The following is a 14,200-nucleotide window of genomic DNA, read 5'->3' as shown; positions in this document are numbered from 1 at the left end:
AAGCCTTGGAAGAAAGAAGAATAGGAAGGAAATTTGGAGCGGCTGAAATAATGACCAAAAATAAACAATAGGCCTAATAGTCATTTTGCCATTATTCCATCACGTTTTTGGGAAAATCTTCAGGCACTAAGCATCAGAGATCAAGGTGCCTACAGCCTACACATTTCATTTGACATCGAATTCAAGGATTATTATTATTATTATTATTATTATTATTATTATTATTATTATTATTATTATTATTATTATTATTATTATTATTATTATTATTATTGTATACTTATATAGCGCACATCAAACTTCTCTATGCGCTGAACATTATAGGCCTAAGCAAAAATTAAAATATTTAGTTTCCTCTATCAAAATATACGAAACAAAGCGACGTAATTGTTCACCTTATGGAATAACAGAAGACCACTAGATTTAGGTTTATTTGTTAATTTTTTTTATAAAAATTAATGAGGACATGGACAAACTGTGTTGGATAACTATATTATTGCTTACATAGGCCTACTTAATTGTTTATTTTTTCCAAACATGCTCACAATGAATTACTCTTTGTCATAATGCCATGCTAGCATGCGGCAGATTTTGCAGGATGTTCAAGTAAATTTCCAAGAAACAGTATCTGGTATTACATATAATTGGAAATTGCAGACAACTTGGCACAAAATTATAGCACGAAGGAAACTCATGTGTTAAGTTAAATAGACAATTTTCTGTGAACGGGTTCAAACAAGTGTAACCTTTGAACTTTCAAGGACTCTATTATGGGATGTTCCCGCGGAGTCTCGCTCTCTCGTGGGGGTTCGTCGACTAGCCAAGCTGCGTCTTGTTGGAGGCTCACACTTTGTATAGAATAAAACCGTTAACATCCAGCTTACTTGGTGTCTGGCTCATTCATTGAAGTCCGAACTCATCTAGTAACATCCATAGAGAGTTACACAAGTAGTGAATAATCTATACGGTAATCTTTGAAAAGCGATATATTTCTGACAAGTCAATCACTCAATTAAGCCTAACGATTTCAAGTTTATTTGTTAGCCAGGGGATTCCGATTATTATAATAGAGAGGCGATATACCAGACTAGATTTTTAAATTTAAGTACCCATACATTTTGAAACATAACATTAGAGGAGTAGTATATTGTATATTGAAGTAAGGAATAGATGATTAAATTTGTTTTCGCGCTCTGAGGTCGTATTGTCTACACACCCAGCTATTTAACCATTAAACCAATTATTTCAAACCAATTAGTGATACGTGTTTTTCAAAGAAATCGTTCTTGTTATCAGTTGACTTACTCTATATTTAAGCATATTAGCATTACGATTATTAATATGTAAACTTATGAGAATTAGATTTTAATAATTTAGCACCTTACGTTAAAACCAACATCAATGCGTGTCTGTAAAGTGTGTGCTTTAAATATATTCAATGTATCTGTTGGTGAAGGTTTACCAGGCCTTTGTTTTTACAGAAATAACCAACAACACCATTTAGCATTCATGATGTCAAAATATTTAGCTAATTTGGTGTCTTCTAAATTTGATCCCCCATGAGAACAGTAGGCCTACCTAGGGGAGGGGGCGCCAGCCAGTCTAATGCTGAAGCATAAAAAGTCGGCTATGACAATATTTTTCTATAACTCGTCTAAACCAGCCAGCACAAAAATAAAATAAATTGGTATAAAATATTTAAAGAAAAAAAAAACAAATAATAAATAATAATAATAATAATAATAATAATAATAATAATAATAATAATAATAATAATAATAATAATAATAATAACAATAACACAAGCTAAAGAAAGTATATGGTAAACCTCGGTCTACATCAAATCATATATCACACTTTCTACATTTCTAATGTGGTGTACAGTTTAGTACCTGATCCCCCATGTAACCAAATATAGCCATATCATAACTATAAAACAGTTTTTTTTTTTTTTTTTTTTTTTTTTTTTTTCAAGGGAAATATTATAACGTGGACAGAGCCTAATACAATCGATCAATAGAACTCACTACTAATAGCCAAGTAGTAGGGGCAAGCCTGGCTAAATCGCATTGTCTCAAAAGGTACGGCGCTCTATGCTGAAGAATGATAGTGTACATAATGGTCTTTGTCGTATGCATCCACTATTGACAATTAATCCGAAAAGAAAATATCCACACAGAAACTGAGAGCAGTTAGACCTAGCTAGGGTAGGGGGTGCCAGCCAGTCTAATGCTGAAGCATAAAAAGTCGGCTATGATAACATTTTTCTATAACTCGTCTAAACCAGCCAGCACAATAATAAAATAAATTGATATAAATAAATCAACGTGGACGGAACCTAATACATCCTTTGGCTTAATTTTCGCAATCGTCGTTTTATTTCGAAAATCGCTAAAATTTAGGGTACGCGAAAATAACACAGTGAAAACTATTGAAGAACGAGTCAAGATAAAAAAAACTTGTAATACTTTATAAAATCCTCAAATGTATTATTCTTATACCTAATTCAGGTCATTATATAATTTTATTAGCCACAGTCACAAGAGGCCATAGTTCAAGATTCAGACAACCACTTTCAAGAACACAGACATTTCAGTCAAGGTTCTTTCCAAGTAATCGATCAATAGAACTCACTACTAATAGCCAAGTAGTAGGGGCAAGCCTGGCTAAATCGCATTGTCTCAAGAATGATAGCGTATATATGGTCTTTGTCGGATGCATCAACTATTGACAATTAATCCGAAAAGAAAATAACCACACAGAAACTGAGAGCAGTAGACCTACCTAGGGGAGGGGGCGCCAGCCAGTCTAATGCTGAAGCATAAAAAGTCGGCTATGATAATATTTTTCTATAACTCGTCTAAACCAGCCAGCACAATAATAAAATAAATTGGTATAAAATATTTAAAGAAAAACAAATAAATAAATAATAATAATAATAATAATAGTAAGAACACAAGCTAAAGAAAGTATATGGTAAACCTAGGTCTACATCAAATCATATATCACACTTTCTACATTTCTAATGTGGTGTACAGTTTAGTACCTTTTCCGTATTGAAAATAACTTCGTGGCTATTTTTACACCAGTCGTAAACCAATTCCAGATGCACGGCCGGGAATGATATTTTTTTTAAATTTTCGATTGAAATTTTGTTCACAACTCAATGTTCATGTTCCGTTGCAAAAGCCCGTTAAACATCAATGATTGCAAAACATGTTTGTTAATATGGTATTGTTCGTTTTTACCCATTAATAAATATATTTATAAAATGTTTGAATACTCTTACATATTGTTTATTATTTCGTGCATATTGTTTTTGTTTAAATCTTATCATTTAATATTTTTATATGTGATAAATTTATGGCATACGTGTAGTAGTTCTTCATATATATATATAATTAATGGATAGCGATTACGAAACCCATATCACACCCTCAGAATTCTCAAATAAATATTCTAAATTAATATCTTTCTCTGTCCTGAACGTTAATATTCGTTCTATGAATAAAAATTGAGACATGCTTGACTCTGTTCTTGATATTATTGGAGAGTTGAAAGTCATTGGTGTTCCTGAAATATGGGACGTGAAAAATCCGAACGTTTTTAATCTAGATTCGTATTCATAATGAATACAAACGTAGAGGATTCGGTATGAGTGGGGGTGTAGCTGCATACACACATTCATCTGTAAACTATAAATTACTGAACTATTCTGTAGTTCACTCTGAATCTCTTTGGATGGAGGTGTGTGATGGAACAAATACTTATATTATAGGGGTTATTTATAGAAAGTGTGACTTGAATTTTATTGAATTTTATAACAGTTTATTAGACTTATTATCCAAAATTAAATGTGATAATTTTGTGTATATTCTATTAAGACCAAGTCCTTCTACTAAGAAATATCGAACCAACTTTATTTTCCGATTATAAAAAATATAGAAATAGTTTAACTAACTTCCTTAAGGTGGCAAAAAAGACTTTTTATAATGATTTATTATTAAAAAATAAAATAATTCTATGAAAACATGGCAGATACTAAATAATTTACTTGGAAGGAAAACATATTTACGAATACATTAGCAGATGCAATTACAGTAACCAAATCATTATTATGGTGATATTACAATTATGGATGCTAGTGCTAATAGTTAACGAGTTTAATCATTTTTTAACTAATATTAGTCCTGAGTTAGCTAAAAACATTCCGACGATAAATCAATTAATTTATCCTCCTCTCTTAGTCAACCGTGTAGTAACTCATTTTTCTTAGAACCTATTACACCAAATGAGGTCTTTAATTTACTATCTTCTCTTTATAAAAAATAAAGCTACGGGATATGATAATTTACCTGCTAAATTGATTTTCATTGCTACACCATTTATATACATGCCTCTTTGCCATATATTTAATATTTCATTACAAAAATCGACATTTCCATCTGCTTTTAAAACTGCACGTGTTATCCCACTATTTAAAAAGGGCAAGAATTGCTGAGTTATTATCGACTGATTTCTATTCTTTCTGTTTTACGTAAAGTTTCTTATTGTGAAAAATATAATTTGTTCTATAAACATCAATATGGTTTTAGGAAAAAATATAATACAAAATTATCTTTATTTAATCTAATTAATAATCTCCAATATGATATTGATAATAAAAAAAATCTTCAGTTAGTATTTTCATTGATTTTCGTAAAGCTTTTGATACAATTGATCACTCTATTTTATGTTCGAGGCAATGCATATAAATGGCTTTCTAATTATCTTTCCAATAGAAAATAATATATTTTAACAAACAATTATGTTTCAGATAAATTAAAGATTTCTTGCGGGGTTCCCCAAGGCTCTGTATTGGGACCCACCCACTTTAAATGTATATCAATGACCTTCCTAATTCATCAATTTGTTTTTTTATTTTCGTCTATTTGCCGACGATACTAATTTATTTCACTCCTTTCTGGAAACCTTCTTGATTTATCAGACATTAATATTGAATTAAAACAAATTATCAGTTGGTGTAATTTTAATAAAATGTCAATAAATTCAGAAAAAAATTATTATATGATTTTTCAGTCTGAAAATAAAAAAATTAGTATTCAAGGTAATTTTGTTTTATTAATAATGTTTTAATTAAAGAAATTTTGTCTGTTAGTTTTGTTTTGTTTTCCTGGAAATTTCATATTGATGACGTATGTGACAAGATTAGAAAAAAGGCTTGTTTTCTTTTCAAGGTAAAACATTTTGTTCCACGAAGTACTTTGAATACACTTTATAATTCATCATTTATATTTCCTATTTTAACGTATGGTATCGAGGTTTGAAGAGGCACATATAATTCATATTGAGAACGTATTTTTCTTTCTAAAAAAATGATCGTTAGATGTACTTTTTCGCATTTTAGAGCCCATACTCCACCATTGTTTTTTAAGCTTAAAAGTCTTGATATTTATAAATTACATGAATTATATGTTCTTAAATTTATTTTTTATATTTATCACGGAAGAACACCCCATTCTACTGCGATTACTTTCAAAATATCAATCACCCATATAATACTAGATTTAACAATACTAATAATTTTGCTTTGCCCAAACCTCGTATCAGTTTAGGCCAACACGGAATTTCATTATATTGTGTTAAATTATGGAATGAACTTCCATTAGTTACTTGAAATATTACTTACAGAAATCATTTTATTTCAGCAGTTAAAGAAAAGTTTTTTTTTAAATATATTTCAGATCCACTTAATTCAACTTATCACGTCCATAATTTTTAATTTTATGATTACTTTTGTTTATAATATTATTTGTTTATCTCCTGCTTTCGTCATTGTTCGTTCACATTAATTTATTCAACTTATTGTAAATCTATAATATTTGGTTTGTATTGTTTTTTCATCAAGGTGTTAGGCTTAGATTAGTTTTATTTAAATATACCTTATCACCTTTTGTCAATTATGCTATTATAAATATTGTTGTTGACAATAAATTTGAAATACAAATACAATACATCTGGTAGTGTGAAAAAGTTACTCAAACATATAGCATTACCGAAAGACGGTTTATAGTAAATCTATATATTGTTCTATGTGTAAATGTTCTGTTGAATATTATTATTATCATTATCATTATCATCATCATCATCATCATCATCATCATTATCATTATCAATATTGTTATTATTATTATTATTATTACTGTTATTATTATTACCTGATACATTAATTTTACGTCTTCAAAGAGCACAAAATGCAGCTGCCAGAATCATTGCTAAGAAGAGGATTCTGATCACATCACACACACAGTTTTAAAAGATCTCCACTGGCTTGCAGTCTACTACAGAATTGAATTCAAAATCCTATTGTTAACTTATTAAGCTCTCAATGATCATGCTCCTAACTATATACGCAACATTATTCAGTATTTGCAAACATCAAGCTCCCTTCGGTCTTCTGGAAAACATTGGTTATACACACCAAGATGGAAATTAAAATCTTTCGGGAAGCATTCTTTTTCCTGTGCTGCACCATATTTATGGAACAAATTGCCCATTGAAATACAGAACTCACCAAATGTGAATGTGTTCAAGAGTAATCTGAAAGCTTTCCTTTTTTCAAGAGCATTCTGAACAAGTGTGACAGCGCCTCTGAACATTTCTGGATATTGGCGCTATATAAATATTTTGATTGATTGAAATATTTTAATTAATTGATTGATTGATTATTATTATTATTATTATTATTATTATTATTATTATTATTATTATTATTATTATTATTATCATCATCATCATCATCATCACCATAAATTATTATTATTGTTATTGTTATTATTATTATATTTGCCTGTAAATAGAATAAATTATGTATATAGGTCTTAGGAGTATAGTTTTAAAAATATTATTTCAGGACAATTAATTATTATCACAATAAAAGAAATATGTATAAAATACATTGAGTTGCACTTTACCTATTAAACTGTATTATTATCCATGCACTACCACTAATCATTGAACTACATGTAGCACAGCAAAATATACGATTAATTGCAACAACCAGAATATTAATATCAAATTAAATCACAATGATTAATTTCATTAATGATTATAATATATTATTTTTAAAAAAAAGTAGAAATTGCAAATTGCAAGTGAAGTGCTGCGAAGTACAACTGCATATAAATGTTGTTCGAACAAAATTATGTATGCGAGTCAAGTGAAAATAATGAATAATAAAAATATAACAAATAATATGAGACACGACCCATTATCTATATTGGAACACTTCTCATTGGGTAACAAAGTCGTAAATTTTCATTTTTGTCAAAAAGTGTTTATAGTGGTGAATTATGGTTTAGGTTTTTTTTAATAAAGTTTCAAAAATTTCTATGTATGTGGAAAATGTAGTTGATTACCAAAGGTTAAAATTTTTATTTATAAGACTGCATGGTCTATGAAGTGTGCATTTTTTTATGGGACAAGTTTCCAAGGGCGGGTTTTCTAGGGGCGAGTTGACTGCCAAAGAGTGTTGGCAAAGTGCGAGCCAGCGTATTATTTGATCACAAGTGCGAGACATCGCAAGTGTGAGCCATGACGTCACGACAATAGAAGACGTTAACGAGTTGTGCGAGGTATCGGCTGAGATTTGTGGAGTACAACTCAAAAAAACAACTATAGGTCTAATAATGAATTATTGTGATATGAAATAGACAATGTTAGCTATCAAAGAGCGACGTTGTTTTTCATTGGGACCTTCGTCCCTTCAAGGCTAGGCCTATACCATCCTAGCTAGTCTAGAGCTAGCGCGAACATGCGGACGTTAGTACGAGTAGGTTAGTCTACAAACGTCGCCTAAAGTAATTGATTTTACCCGGCAGAACGAAAGAAGGAAACTCCGCTTTTCAGTCGTCATAGGCCCTTGTTTTTTGACAAACAATGACCTTTCAGAGGTCAAATTGCTCTCAAGAATATGAATTGGCTGCTTCGCAGCAATAATAAAAAAAATCAGATATGAAATCGAAATTTAAAAATAGCTAGCAAGTACCATTTATGTTTTAAACTGATTATGTTGTCAAATTAGCGTTTATGATTATTGTAGCACATGAAATAATATCGTTGGTAACTAATTATTTCAATTCAACTGGCGGCAAGTGCTTATTATCGTTTTTATTTGTTTTCATTTGAGGCGAGTTGGTATTACATTAATCAATATTATATGCCTATAAAAATTTAATCTAAATAATTTAGTTCCTTTTGCTAAAACAAAAACAACAACATTAGTGTCTGAATATGTACATGATTGCGTTGTTTGGTGTTTCAAATGGATTGCCGTTTATACATAATGCAGTAATGTATTAAAGTTGGAAATTATTGATCAATGTACTTAGAATTATGATCGTAATAAAATCAGATTTGCACTAATAATTACCAGATGTAATCTTGATATAAGAAACAGCCATACCGAGGTAATGCTTCATACAATACGCTACTAACAGCTATCGGACGGGTAGTAAATGTGGACTACACATCTGGTTTAGTTTTCTTTTTTGTGTGTACATCTGACATTTCTATAACTTTGGTGTGTCACAGTGTTACGTCATCATGCAACTTATTGCGTGGAAGTGTACACTGGCTTTATGTTTTGTTGCTGCATATTATGCTGTGTGCGTGGCTGGATCTGGTTACTTATCGTTGTAGCCTATAGACCATACTAACCAATTGTCCAAACCGAAAGTACTCATAAAGTCACGTGAATGTCTTTCAAAATGTATCATTTTAGCATTTTTAAATATATAATTCCACATTAAGTTTTTAAACTTGAATTTATTGTGTTAATTAAATTATACTATAATATTTATTGAGTATTGTGCAATACCGTGGAAAAACGTGTAGAACTGTAAACAATCTCACTGCTCAGTTGGTAGAGTATCCGACCGGTAATCGAATGGTCTTGAATTTAAATCCGAATTAGGACTGCAGTTGTAGTTTCCGGAAAACTGAATTGTTTAGGCCTATATCTGTTTTTTAGAAGTTATTAATTTTGATAATGTTACGGGAGTTTTTTCTAATTTATTAAAATATATAGGCCTATAAGGATTTAGAATTTATGGCAAATAAAACACTGATTATATAATTATAAATTAATAATTCAGTATAATTCATGGTTATTTTCTTTGTTTGCATTCACCCTGTTTACACGTAAACTAAACATGCAGTATAACGGAAATAAATATTTACCGAACTGTAATTTTCTGGCCCAAAACTCTTTCATTAATTAATTAATTCATCATTTATTTGATAAATTTTATTGTTATTTCTTACATTTGGTAACCTGGTCATTACAGAACAGTAACGATGTACTAAAATATGTTTCTGATTTCTCCTTTCACATGACCTAATAAACATGTTTTTCACCGTTTTTCATTTTTTTTATCATTATTATTTGGCAGACAGTGCATTTATGTGTTATGGACCTACATAAATTTTCATTTTGCCTTCTAATCTGGATTTTACAGCTATTTTACAAAAACAATATTTTAACTAAATCACTAATACGGCTTAGGAAAAACAGCAACCATTCATCTAATTGCTGATCTAAATACTCTGTATAGATATTTTCTAGATTAACCCAAAGTCTTTGGCGTGTAAATCGTAATATACAGTATCATTTTCTAAATGTTTTCGTTATGGAATCAAATGTATAAAAATAATAACGTAAGCAATTTGTTCAACTCGAATCAGAACTGCATTCAAAGTGCCACACGGTTCCGTTCTAAAACCCTTGATATCTTTAGTCTATTAAATTAATTTAACCAAGATTAGTGACCCTGTAAGCACTGTTTATGGTAAAGGTGACATTTAACTAGTAACTCTCGGCAGTACTTTAGTATGCTGAATTGCGCAGGGCTAAGCTATGGAGTATAAAAACTTCTGTAGATGCAACCTTATTCTTCAAAAGATCTCGATACAAATAACCCAGATAAACACAATCATTGTATTCTTTTCTGAATACACCGATATTATCAAAACTAAGAGCAGAAGTTTGGGGAGTGGAAACACGTTTCGTTATTCAAATGTTAATTGAATTGTGGTTTATTTGATGCTTTAAAATTGTTGTTTACTTTAAGCTGATAATTTATGTTAACTGCCCACAATATATTCTGTTTTATCGAAAAAATGGAAACTAAGTCCATAATCGTTACATTTTCTTAAACGTTGGTGTTATCCATTTCTAGGTGTTTTAATTCATAGTTAACATACACGAACCGCAAATAAGGTATCAAATTCATAGATACTATAAATAAACTAAAATATTTCTACGCATGGCATTATCCAATAATTATTTGAAAAACAAATCACTTACCGGTAAGGTTTCAGATTTACAAAATGTAATGATATCTTAAATATAATTAAAAATTCCAAAAAAAAAAAAAAAAAAAAAAAACATAACCTAATTCCTGACTTGCTTTGTAAACATCTAAAAGTAAAGATTAAAGAATTCTCGAGCAAATATGGTATTAAAACGAAAAAAGAAAAAAATGAGATAAAACAACAATGGATAAAAGAGATTGAGAAGATCTTACTTGTAAAATCGATATTGCTTATGACCAAAACACATATAGAGTATTACAGAATAAGAGAAAAGACCTAGATAATATCTACTTGTCCAAAGCGAAAGGTGCACAAATAAGATCTCGATTAGAGTGGTTCGAAAAAGGAGAAAAAAATAATGCAAAAAAGAAACAAGTCACTTCAGTTTTAAAAAAGAATGGTAAAATCACCACAAATTATAAGGAAATTCTTACCGAACAGATGTAAAAATAAAACCAAAAGTATGTGGATTGGGTGTAATGTAAATAAAAAGAGTAACCCTTGCGATATCACCTTCATCCAAGAACCAATACAGTTTCTTGCCAATAAAGCATACATCGGATATGACAAGGAGTTGTGTGATTTTAAAAATTGGAATGAGAAAGTATGTAGTTTACAACAAATTTTAAAAACATGGGAAAAACGAAATTTATCCTTTTTCGGAAAAATTACCATAATAAAAACTCTTGCATTGTCAAAGCTTACATATAACGCAAGTGTCATGGAAATACCACAATCCATTATTTCTGTTTCATCACGATGACAATGTTTTGAAAGTTTTTGAGATTAACAAACTTTTATATAACTTTTTATGGAAAGAAAGAAAGGAAAAAATAAAACAAAACACAATCGTACAAGATATTACTAAGGGTAGTCTTAAGATGATTGATTTAAACTCAATGGTTGAATCCCTCAAATTATGCTGGGTTAAACGATTACTAACCCTGACCCAGGCAAGTGGAAATTTATTCCATCTTTCTTTCTAAATCCTCTGCCTTATAACTTACGTATGACTGAAGTTAGTTATGAAGATCATAATACGTTTGTTAAAATGCCTAAATTTTATCAAAATTATGCTAAATTCTTGAATAAAATTTAATAATGTCCATTCTTCTGAACCACACTGCATCTGTGAGATTAAAAAACCAGAGGGTGGGATAACAGATTCATTAAAGTAAAAAAGAAACCTCTATTCTGGAACTCATGGATAGACGCAAATTTTAAAATTATTAATGATATCATGGTTGGTACAAGCTTTTAAGCATATAAAGGAAATGATTAAACAATTTCCAAAAAAACACAACGCGTTAATTGAATATGTAGCTTCAATTAATGCAATACCACGAAATTGGACGAATATCATACTACATAAACCTATTTGCACAATGCATAAACTAAATGAATGTAAAACTATTTATTTTAAAGCAAAAAATAAAGTTAAAGACTTCAATTTAACGTTTATAGAAGCCAAATTTAAACTACCAAAAGTGCAAAGCAAATGGGAAAATAATCTACAGATGAGTGTCATAAATTAGGATTCATGTAAGAAGAATAAGGTGAATTCCATGATGCATTTGAAAAAGATTGCACATTTTAATTTAATAACATGATACTTTCAACTAAACACAGATTAAAATTATGGAATCTATCCGCTACAAATTTATGCGATTACTGCAAATTACCTGAAAATGAAGAACACATGTTATTTAATTGCAAGAATATAGACATATATTGGGTAAAATTTTATTATTTGTTAGAAACATATTTTTCTACTCCACCTAATTTAGTACTGTGGAGTAAAATTGTACTTGGTATGTACAATGAAATTACCAATGAGATAATATCAATATTCACATTTTGCATCTACAAAAGTAAAGTCAAGCATAGACTTGGGACTCGTAAAAATCTGTTCATGGATAATGTTTGTTTCCGAGTTGAAGAACTTGATAAAATTTGAATTGTAATTAAATAATGGTATAAAGCCAAAAAATGGTCAAAGATCGATCTTGGTAAGTTAAAATATACCATTGGCATTTAAGCACTGTACCCTTGACCCAGAAATTCGAAAACAGAGACCCGACATTCAAAAACAGAGATCCTAGGTGGGTCTCTGCTTTCGAGTGGGTCTCTAGTCTCTGTGTTTGAGAATTCCGGTCGAAGGCCTACAGTGCATCTATAATCGTACATTAAATTATCGCAAACAACAGTTTATTTGGCTCTAACGTCGTACGCACGTATGCATTGACAATCCGATAAAAATAACCAGAGAAACTGACGACACAACCTAGGCTAGGCCTCTCTGGGTAGCTACTACTAATAGCCAAGTAGTAGGGGCAAGCCTAAGCTAAGTCGCATTGTCTCAAAAGGTACGGTGCTGTATGGTAAAGAATAATAGCATACATATGCTCTTCGTCGAATGCATCCACTATTGACAATAAAAAAAAAATTAGCACACAGAAACTGAGAGCAAGGCCTAGCTGGGGGAGGGGGCGCTAGTCAGTTTAAAGCTGAAGCATAATAATCGGCTATGATAACATTTTTCTATAACTCGTCAAAACCAGCCAGCACAATAAAAAACAAATAAAATATATTTTTAAAAATTGTAAACAAATATTTATATAAATTATTTAAATATATATATATATATAATATAATTATAATAATAATAATAATAATAATAATAATAATAATAATAATAATAATAATAATAATAATAATAATAATAATAACAATAATGGTAAGAACGCAAGCAAAGAAAGTCTGTGATATGCCTAGGTATTCAACAAATCATATCACACTTTCTACATCTATAATGTAGTGTACAGTTTAGTATCTTTTCCGCATTGTAAATAACTTCGTGGCTATTGCTACACCAGTCGTAAACCAATTCTATAGATGCACCGGGAATGATATTTTTTATTCTTTTCGATTGGAATTTTGTTTCACAACTCAATGTTCATGTTCTGTTGCAAAAGCCCGTTGAGCGTCAATGATTGTAAAAATTGTATATTTGTTTTTAATTTTTGTAACTATGGTGTGGCTATATTCGCTATAGCAAATCTGTATCGTTAAATAACGTAGATCTGGTAGTGTGAAAAAGGGTTACCCAAACTTAGAGCATTACCGAAAGACGGTTTATAGTAAATATATTGTTCTATGTGTAAATGTTCTGTTGAATTATTATTATTATTATTATTATTATTATTATTATTATTATTATTATTATTATTATTATTATTATTATTATTATTATTATTATTATTATTATTATCATTATTATTATTATTATTGTTATTGTTATTATTATTATTATTATTATTATTATTATTATTATTATTATTATTATTATTATTCATTTCATTTCATTCTTTATTTCGGAAATTGCATATCCATATCTATAATCGGTTTAAGCATATAATAATAACAACAAACAAAAATCCCTAACGACTAAACTGTAATTTCTATCGCAATAAAACATATATATGAAAAAATGAGTATTGCGTATATTATACTTATGCATACAAAATACCACTCTATCTGTTATACATTTTAGAGTCTAAAAGCATATGTTTGCAAACACATGCAACGAGAACATTGCTACTACTCAGCATACGCTGCATAAAGCTGTAAACTGATTTTCGCATGTATTCATTAAAAGATGGGACGCCGTGGTCGACAAACATTATGCTAGCACTGCTGTTTCTAGGAACATTCAAAATTCGACGCAATGCATTGTTGTAGCATACATTAAGAGATCTAATGTTTTTTTGACGGTTCTCACACCATAAAGCAGAACAATACAAATTGATACAATATGATTGAAAGG

Source organism: Anneissia japonica, unplaced genomic scaffold (assembly GCF_011630105.1).
Source record: "Anneissia japonica isolate Jap-2015-1 unplaced genomic scaffold, ASM1163010v1 scaffold287773_len227377_cov100, whole genome shotgun sequence".
NCBI lineage: Eukaryota > Metazoa > Echinodermata > Crinoidea > Comatulida > Comatulidae > Anneissia > Anneissia japonica.
The sequence above is the reverse complement of the archived record's forward strand: the minus strand, read 5'-3'. Positions refer to the sequence as shown.